Below are 11,170 nucleotides of genomic sequence, written 5' to 3' on the forward strand. Positions count from 1 at the left end.
AGCTAAAAAACTGAATTAAAAAAATGGATCATTGTGTTCTTGAGAACCGATGCCTGTTAGCCTAAGACTGAGAATCCTTGGTCCGTACTGAGACCAAGGACCAAAAAAATCAAGTTAGAACCGAGACCTAAGACCGATATTATTGAGTTAGGATTGAGACCTAGGATCGATGTTCATGAGTTAGGACCGAGAGACCCAACCGGGGATTCTCACCTAGGATCGAGAGGTCTGAACTAGGATCGAGACACCCAAGACCCACGACCGAAAAATTCAAACATGGGACTAAGACTCCTGAGACCTAAGACCGAGAGGTCTAACTTTGGGATCGAGAATCTCAAGTTTGAGACCGAGAGCTCCCAAGCCCAAGACTGAGAGACTTAGCCTATAGCTAGCCCCAAACCGAGAGGTTTATACACCTCGACCAAGAAACCTAGCTTTAGGCTAGCCCAAGAGCGATAGGTTTTTACACCTAGATCGGTAATCCTAGCCAAGGATAGAGATCCTTAGCATCCTAACCAAGGGACCCTGACACTCAGACCGAGAGTTCCCGAGCCTAGACTAAGCGTCTCTAGACCTCGACCGATAGAATCAGACCCAAGCCTTATGACTCTAATCCTAAGGTCGGATTGCTTCCATTTTTAAAAATCCAAAATTATTTTTATAATTTTGGGACTCTAAATCATTTTCTAAAATTTCTGAAAAAAAAGCATTTTAAATATTTTGGGATATTTCCACAAAAATATTTCAACAAAGGCTCATTTAGTGTTTATTTCTAAACCCCAATGCCTTTAAAAATGACTGATATTCTTTAGGAATTTTCACCATAGTTATCATCTCCAACAGGTACCCGTATTTAAATATTTTTATTTCAATATTTTAAATAACGCTAAAACCTAAGAGCATGACTAGGACTGGAAGAATATTGGTTAAAACTCAAACGTTATCCAACCAATTTTCAAAAAAGCCAACTTTATAAATATAGATCGTTTTTAAAACAGGTACAGATGACAAAGCGTGAAAGTCATTTCCCGAGTATCACCAAATTACGAACTAAAAGTAAAACTCTAGTCAATACGTTGTATACGTATGTCAATTTTTATTGATTTTCAAAAAAAATAATTGACTATGTTTCAAAATAAATAATCTTTTAAATTAATTATGTTGAATTGATTTATAGATTTTTAAATCAAATTATAGTTTGATGAATCCTCGGATTATTTAAAATTGAACCCCGAAATTAATTATTTTTAATTAGTTTCAAAAAGTTGTTAGAAATTAACGACATCTTTTTAAAATAAAATTCCTGACACGTAAATCGAGATTAAAATTCTCAAATCTCGAGCTTTCCATGGAACTTGATACAAATGGGTCTTTTCCGATGTTACAATTATAAATATGATTTATTAATAAATATAATATTATTTTGTTTTCTTGGATGAATCAATAATTTTTTATTTATTTAGATAATCTCAATTTATTTTAAAACAACGAACTATTAGCTAATTAAAATATCAAATAAGTAAATAGATGGAGAATAATATTCAAATACAAACCCAATGTAGAAAGATTGAGAGAGAAAGTTTATATATATATATTATTCATCATAAAAAGCCTATTTAAAAGGATAAAGGGTTACATGCATATTGCCATATATATGTCCATGTGTTGAGAAGAATTGACATCCACTTGTTAATATGTTGTTTCATAACTACATGCATTATGACACATTAGTATGTATCATAATTAAATCATCACACTTGTAAATATTATTAATATCCACATGTTGTTCTATTTATTTTATAACACTCCCCTTGGATGTTAATTTACACAAAGAATGTGACTCATTAAAACCTTACTAGAAAAAAACTTGTGGGAAAAAAATCCTAGTGAAGGAAAAAGAGTACAATATTCTTGTGTTTATATCTCCCCCTAATTTGGGTATTACTTTAAATTTCGAAGTCGACGCATCCCTATTCTCTTTACTAATTTTTTAAATATAGAAGTCGACAATGCTTAATAAATCCGCTAAGTTTTCATCTGATCTAACTTTTTGCACATCAATTTCACCATTCTTTTGAAGATCATGAGTAAAAAAGAATTTTGGTGAAATGTATTTCGTTCTATCTCTTTTAATATAACCTCCTTTTAGTTGAGCTATACAAGCTAAACTATCTTTAAACAAAACAGTTGGGAGTATTTTCTCTTTAGTCATTAAACCACAATTCTTTAAAATGTGATGTAACATTGACCTCAACCAAACACATTCTTGTCTAGCCTCATGTATTGCTAATATTTCAACATGATTTCATGAAGTAGTGGTTAGAGTTTGCTTCATAGATTTCCATGAGATAATTGTTCCACCACACATAAAAACATATCTAGTCTGAGATTTAGCTTTGTGTGGATCAGATAAATATTCGGCATCAGCATAGCCAATTAAATCTAGCTGAGAGTCTTTCCAATAAAATAACCCGATGTCAACTATCTTTAGAGATAACGAAAAATATGTTTTATGCCATTCCAATGTCGTCGCGTGGGGCAAGAACTAAATCTTGCCAATAAATTTACAACGAACATGATATATGGTCGTGTGTTATTTGCAAGATACATTAGTGCACTAATAGAACTTAAATAAGGTACTTCAGGGCCAAGTTCTTCTTCATCTTCTTCTTTTGGCTTAAATGGATCTTTTACAGGATCAAGTGCTCGGACGACCATTGATGTACTTAGTGGATGAGCAAAATCTATCCGTAAATGCTTCAATACCTTTTGGGTATAAGCTGATTGATGGATGAATATGCCATTTACAAATGCTCAATTTGTAATCCAAGGAAAAATTTAGTTTTCCCAAAATCTTTGATTTCGAATTCCTTTTTCAAATATTCAACAGTTGTTTACAGCTCTTCAAGAGTTTCAATCAAATTTAAATCATGCAATGATTACAAATTCAGACTCATTTTTCTTTATGAAAACACATGAACAAATTGGGTCATTCACCTAACTTTCTTTCATCAAAATTTCACTAAAACGATTATACCACATTTGTCCAGTTTCTTAAGCCCATACAATGAATTTCACAATTTAATAGATAAAATTCTTTGGGATTTATTTTCATAAATCATACATCTTAAATCCTCCTGAGATTTTCATATAAATATCATTTTCCAAAGAGCCATAAAGATAAGCAGTTACAACATCCATTAATCTCATTTCGAATTTTTCTCGTACTACTAGGCTCACAAGATACTTCAATATTATCCCATCCATGACCGGGGAATATGTTTTCTCAATATCAATTCCTGGTCACTGGGAAAAACCTTGGGATACAAGCCTTGCTTTGTGTCTAAGAATTTCATTATTTTCATTTGTTTTTCTCACAAACACCTATCTGTAGTCAATTGGCTTTACATTTTCCGGTGTTTGGACTATTGGACCAAATACTTTTCTTTTATTTAGTGAATCTAATTGAGAATGAATTGTTTCTTTCTATTTTGGCCAATCATTTCTTTTTCGACATTCATCAACTGCTTTTGGTTCAGGATCCTCATAATTTTTTATTATTTCAATTGAAACATTATATGCAAATATATTATCAACTATAATCTCCTTTCGGTTCAAAGATTTTCCAGAAGTTATATAATTGAAAGATGTTTCAATAACTGCATTATCTTCTAGATGAATATTTTTAATATCACCATCTTCAAAGGATATATCTTTTCCAAGAATCTCTTTGGAGTTTTGATCATCTGTTTGCACAATCCTTTTCTTTTTAGGTTCAGATCTTCTGTTATAAAAGCCTGTTCCATTCTGTTCCACACTATCAAAACAATGTCGTTTTGGTAATATAATTATCAGCCTTTAACCGACTAGGATAATAACTCCTTTTACTCTCTCACTTATTTTTACTTTGCATTTCATCCCTCCCTCTTCTTCTCCAAGCATTTTTCTTCGATTAGAATCCCAAAATAGAACCGAATCCACGGGCAGCCCCGAATCCACTATCGATCTCCTCATCCTTCTTCAAATTTCACTTGTAGGTATCTTCTAAAGTTCGCACAAGCAATGGGAAGAACAAGCTTTGCCCTTTCATGTTAGGGTTTGAGGTACATTGCATGTATCTTCTCAAGTTCGCAAAAACAATGGGATGAACAAGCTTTTCACGCTAAGGTTTAAAACTTCAACGAATTTATTCTTCTGGAACTATCATATTTTTATTGATTTTGAGAATATCATATTCGAATTTATTCTTCTAGAAGTTATTTCATACATTGTTCCCATATGATTTACTTCATGGACAACATTTTTGACTAATTAGTTTAACGCTACTTCCTGTAATATCTTTCATTTTTCACCTTTCTGATGACGATGATTTATTTATTATGAATCAGTAGAACTAGATCAAACAAAGGAGAGTAATAATAATCTATTTTGACCATTGAGAGAATCATGGCAGTTGAGAATGCTGCGATCAATGTTGTCTAGTCTAATCGGACCGAATGGGACGATCAAAATTTTCAGATGATTGTTAACCACAACAAACAACAGCAGCAGAAGATGGTTCCGACGCCGGCAGTTTTAGGCCAGCCAAACATCGGGAATAACCAGAACAAGCCTCAAATGGCGCTACGGGAATAACAGAACAAGCCTTAGATGGCGCTAGTTCACAATGTAATTAATTATTTCATACATTGTTCCCGTATGTTTTTAATTTTTAATTTGATGATTCAAGCAAAATACCTGATAAAATGAGTACTTTGTCATCCATTTTGAATGTGCATACATATAGTTGGAGTTATCAAGCTATGGAAGTAGTTTTTTTTTAGTTTTCAAGTCAGCCAAACATCGGGAATAACCAGAACATTTCTCAAATGATCATATTAGTTTTTTTATTATTTTTTAGATAATTGTGAATTTCACAAACATGACAAAGCATATATTTTTCAACTTGAAAAAAAGAGTGATAACAAAACAGCCCAAAGTGGTGTGGATTTACGGTGAAGATGGTTTACATTGATAGAGCTATAAATTTCAAAAATGATTTCATATAAAAAATCATGACTTCTCTTTTATTGGTATCAAGTATTAAAGTTGCATTGTCGTCCTCCATCCAACAGTTAAAATAAGCTGGAATCGGTAGCCACTCAGGGAACAAGCTTTCGCCATACTAAGCCTCTCAGATTTACATTTGGGTCTTAACTTGATGCCATACTTATGAAACCATTTTGACAATTGCATTTCAAAAGATTTGTCAAAACAGGGGATGGTCTGTTTTGTTTCCCTGTTCTAGGCCGCCTTATGTAATTTTGTGATAATACAAAACCAAACCAATTCTATTCTTTTTCAGTGATTTTTTTTAGAAATAGTTTGCTATAGATAATGTTCTAGTTGAGCTAGGTTTAAACAAATCTGAAGAAACCATCCAGAAACTGATTCTCTTAGTAATATATTTTAAGAAAGATAAATTTAACAAATAATAGAGCTGATGAAGCAACAACAGAGAATTTAAACAAAGATATTGCACTTTAGCAAACAAAGTTGTTATTTTACACAAAGTAACTTCAACAAATAAATATGAACATATGAACTTTAGGATCACGTCTATAAAAAATCCTCAAAATAAGACCGAACAACCTAAAAAGTATGAACTTTAGGATCATGTCTGATTCTAAATAAGACCGAAGTCAATCAATCTGACATATCTTTGTCTAATGTCGGCCTGTTCAGAAATATTACTGCATCATTCTCTGATTTGTTCATCCGATAAATTATAGCATCCTTGAATTTCTTGTCTCTGAGAAGAACCACTATCAAATGGTTGTTCAACTACAATAACAAATGTTCAAAATTATTCAATAATTAATCAACAATCTCTAATTTAATACTACTTGAATAACAATAAATATCAGTTGTGTATTTGGCCAAACAATCGAAGGCTGTGAACTACAATAACCCAAGTGTCTTGGATTTGAATTCATATAAACTGCCCGTTCATTTAAAATCAATAGAATATGATAGTTACAAAAAATAAATATTTGAAAAATATGATTACGAATGTACCTGAGAATGCATTACTGACATAACTTGTGAAGCTTGAGTTCCAAACATACTAAAACTATCAATAGAGTCATCAAGTGTATGCGTATGAGTTATCAGCTAAAACAAAAATATAGTTTTAGAAACTTTTGACATCATTTATAACAGTATTGCATCACTAAAATAATTCTAAACATAATTCACATGATTTGGGTATTGTCCATCAGAAACATATGAAATAGAATATCCTTGCGGCTCTTTCATGGACTGCCCCTCTTTCATACCCTATTATGAAAAAAATATAAGTAAAAATATTTTATACGAGGGTAAATGATACATACCATATCAACTAGTGAAGGTTCATTGATCTTTTTTTCTGGTTTCCTCTTCCTTGAAATCTTTTCTAGGCTACTATTTAATTTTTTGCCTGAAACTATTTTTTTAAAATCTTTTCACTGTCATAGATTTCCCTTCATCAAATTCTACCATATCTTTACTATTGTGAAGACTAGAGGGCGCATTAACTTGCAAGTTTGTATCTACCACCTTACACAAACCCAAAAGACTATCTTTAACAATCGTGTAAGTATTCTTGCTCTTTGCTTCCTTGATACTCAACTGAATAAACAACCCACACAGTTCTTTATATCGGATATTCTGAAGTATTTTAGGCTCTAAAGATAGTTCAGTGACATTTGAATCTTTGACTCCAACATATCCAACCTTAGCACCTCGTGTCCATCTTTTCAATATGTAGTCACTAGAATATCATAAACATTGGTGATCGTATATATTTTCAAAATATGAGAACACAAGATACCTGCAAACTCAAATTTTCTACAATCACACTCAACTCTTTTCACATGATTTATGAGTGTAACTATATGATGATAACCTTTTCCTCGAGGAATAACTTTACATTTTACAAATAAATCAACATCCTCACAAGTTTCGACACTATAATCATGACATTTGAACCACTCGTCTTCAAACCAATTGAATACCTCGGGAGTTTAAATATTTCTTGCTTTTTTAAAATTCCAATAGGATATCGTAAACAAGGAACACTATGATTTGATTTGAAATCAACTTTTAACTCCATATATCGACGATCTTCAAGAAGTCTTTCAAAATGATGAAAAAATACTGAAATTTTTTGTTTATAAGTGACATAAATTTTACAAGGCTGTTCAAACTTTCAACTTTTTGTGTTGTAGTCATATCTGCTGAAAATATGTGTCGACCATACACCAAAGCCCATTTCTCTCTGATGTGAAACATACGCTTCAATCAATCATTCTCTTATAGTGAATAGTTGTTCAACATCATGGACCATGTTTCAATAAAGTCACCCTCTTCATCAAATTCATATATGCAGGTGGCAAAATCCTTTGCAAACTCTTTAAACTGAGAAAAAATACCACTCAAATGTATAGCGACATTCTGATAAATATGCCAAATACACAATCGATGATGTGTTGTTGGCCATGTAAAAGCTAAGGCCTTTACCATGGCTGCATCTTGATCTGTAAAAATTGTTGTGGGTTTTCTCCCACCCATAGTCTCAACAAATGTATCGAATAACCATTCAAACGTCAAATAGTTTCATCATACAATAACGCAACACCCAAAACTATTGATTGCTTATGGTGATTAATACCAACAAATAATGCAAATGGATGACCCTCATTGTTGTTCCTATATGTTGTATCAAAACAAACCATATCTCCAAAATGACAATAATCAGCTCTCATTTTTGCATCAGACCAAAAAATATTTGTTATCAAATCATCCTCATCAACTTGAATAGCACTTGAAAAACTACTATCATTAGATTGTTGTTTTTGCAAATATTCTAAAACACCTCATGTGTCCCCAACAATCATACTTCTTTTTTTATTTTTGAACGTAAGTAATTTCTGTAATCTTCTGGTATAAAACCTACAAACTCGTTCCCTCCCAATTGTCTCGCCATGAGATCATGAGATGCTTCTGAAGAGATTCCGACATCACTTACCATTTCAATCTGTATTTTAGCTAAAGAAGATATTTTTATATGGCTTCTATGTAAGTGAGTCTTGTTTGGGCTTGATAGATGATGATTATGCTAATCTACAAATTGCACCACAATAAACATGTCATTTGTTCGGTTGCAGATTTTCATTTTAGCCTTACAACCACATTTTGTTTCAGGCCGACTGTTCTTCACATAAACCACTCGTTTATCTTTTCCCCTCTTACCTTCAGAACTACAACAAAAGACCCTATCCAATATCTTACCCAAATTATCACTATGATTACTAGATCTTCTTATTCCAAAACCGACCCTCTTAGCATATGCCAAATAAAAATCATAGACTTTCTCTTCGGTCTCAAACTTCATTCCTAATTGTGGTACAAAGTCTTTTATGCTTAATGAATTATTTTTATTCAAATCTATATCAAACAGAAAACAATACTAACTTCCCTAGATTATAGAAAAATATTATTATTATATTCTAACCTTCATTGATAACATTAATATCATTTTCTGAACGATCTTCATTGGTTTCGAAACTTAACCGCTGACAACTAGTAGATTCACCTTCCATATATATTATTATAATCCTGGAAAAAAAAATTGAGAGAGTTTTAGCTAAAATTTTAATCCGAAAATATGCTACAAACTTAAATTCATATTTTTAAATTATTAGACCATACATAAACATTCTGTTGAAATTTTGTTTATTTTAGCTAAATTTTTTGAATGTGAAAATTACAAATGGTACAAATCACAATCATTTATACACAACAAATAAAAAAATAAAATAAAAGCTTAGATGAAAATCCAAGGTGAGGAGTTCCAAATGCATATATTTTCAATGATTGTACTATTCCAGATTCATTTTTGGGATTTAAGAAGTTCTTAGCTTAATTAGATCCAGTGGAGTGCACAAGAACATATAAATACAACACTTGTGAGTATAGTATCAAGTAAATCAATGTTGTCTAAGTTAGTAATCTTATAGAACATCAAATATCCTATGAACAATAAAGATAATCATCTTACCTGAACTTGAAGAAGAGAAATTCACCAATAATCACAAAAGAGAAGCATGCCCCAAGAAGCTCTAAATAATTTACCAATAATCACCTGGCCCTAATCACCTGAACCTGAATTGAGTAAGATTTAAAATATAAGAAACTTAGCCTATATAAGTAGAGAAAAATGTTAATTTTATTCTAATAAATTTAGCAGTCACCATGAAATGCATTGACTCTAAGATTAATAGAACATAAAACAAAGAGTGCAGAAAAATGTTCAAGTTAAGAGTTAATGAATAAGTTAACCGTGCTAACCATATCATAAAAATATCAATATATATCATAAATATTCTAAAATAACCTGATAAACAACATCATTTAGCTATAACTTGTGAGCATAGCAAGCCCTACTTTTCTATCAGAAGTTGTTTTATGGAACTGTAGTTATGCAAATTCAAACATTTTATTGTTCATTTGTTCATAGGATATTGAACAGCCAAAATAAATTCCAGAAGAATAAATTCGAATATGATATTCTCAAAATCAATAAAAATATGATAGCTCCAGAAAAATAAATTTGTTGAAGTTTTAAACCCTAGCGTGAAAAACTTGTTCATCTCATTGCTTTTGCGAACTTGAGAAGATACCTGCAAGTGAACTTGAGAAGATACCTGCAATGTACCTCAAACCCTAGCGTGAAAGGGCAAAACTTGTTCATCCCATTGCTTGTGCGAACTTTAGAAGATACCTGCTAGTGAAATTTGAAGAAGGATGAGGAGATCAATAGTGGATTTGGGGCTGCCCGTGGATTCGGTTCTATTTTGGGATTCTGATTGAAGAAAAATGCTTGGAGAAGAAGAGGGAGGGATGAAATGCAAAGTAAAAATAAGTGAGAGAGTAAATAGAGTTATTACTCTGGTCGGTTAAAGGTTGATAATTATATTACCAAAACGACGCCTTTTTGATAGTGTGGAACAGAATGGAGCAGGCTTTTGTAATAGAAGATCTGAGCCCTTTCATTCTTGGATTTTTGTTTTTGAAACCTAAAGGTCTATCGCGCTTTTGACGTTCAACAGATTCATTAGCACTTAGAATTTTTCCTTCAGGGACATTCATTTTAGCTAGTGCATTTGTCGCTACAATATAAGATTTTGTAACTTTTGCCGCTACAATATAAGATTTTGTAACTTTTGCCGCATCATTGAAATCATCAGGTAATTGATTTACAATTCTTTGTAAATATATAATTCTCTAAACTTTTAGTTCACATTGTTTTGTATGAGGATCACTGTTATCAAGTGAAATTTTCCACGAAATTTCTTTTTTCAATTGATTATTGTCTCCCCCTAATTTCGAGAAGTGGAAGTGTGTAGAGAATGTTTTTTCCATCATGTCTTCTTCAGTTATTTTTTCTCTACATAACTGAAATTTCGATGTAATTCTAAACATTGCGGAGTTATATTCCCGGACAGATTTAAAATTATGGATCCTCAAATTGTGCCATTCACTCCGAGCTTTGGGCAGTACAATCATTCTAAGATGATCATATATCTCTTTCAATTTCTACCATAGCTCCAACGGAGATTCGAGTGTAACATATTGTAATTTAAGTGCTTAATCGATATGATGTTACGAGAAAATCATGGCTTTTGCATTTTCCTGGTTCAATGACTTTTTATCGGGGACATAGTTTCCTCTAATCCCATGGATGCAAGATGCATTTTAACGTCACGAGCCCATGACATATAATTATCCCCCAAACGGACAAAGTGACAAAATCATGTTTTGTGAGGTTAGTCATAATAGAAAAAAGAAAATAGTGATAAAAAAATATACCTTAAACAACTATATAGTCGTGCTGAGAACGTGTTGTAAAACAATAGACTATTAGCTAATGAAAACACTAAATAAGTAATAGATGAAGAATAATATTCAAACACAAACACAATGTAGAAAGATTGAGAGAAAGTTGAGAGATCTATATATTATTTATCATAGAAAGCCTATTTATAAGGATGAAAGGTTACATGCATATTATCACATATATATGTCCATGTGTTGAGAAGAATTATCATCCACTTGTTAATATGTTGTTTCATAACAACATGAATAA

Source organism: Impatiens glandulifera, chromosome 1 (genome assembly GCF_907164915.1).
Source record: "Impatiens glandulifera chromosome 1, dImpGla2.1, whole genome shotgun sequence".
NCBI classification, from domain to species: domain Eukaryota; kingdom Viridiplantae; phylum Streptophyta; class Magnoliopsida; order Ericales; family Balsaminaceae; genus Impatiens; species Impatiens glandulifera.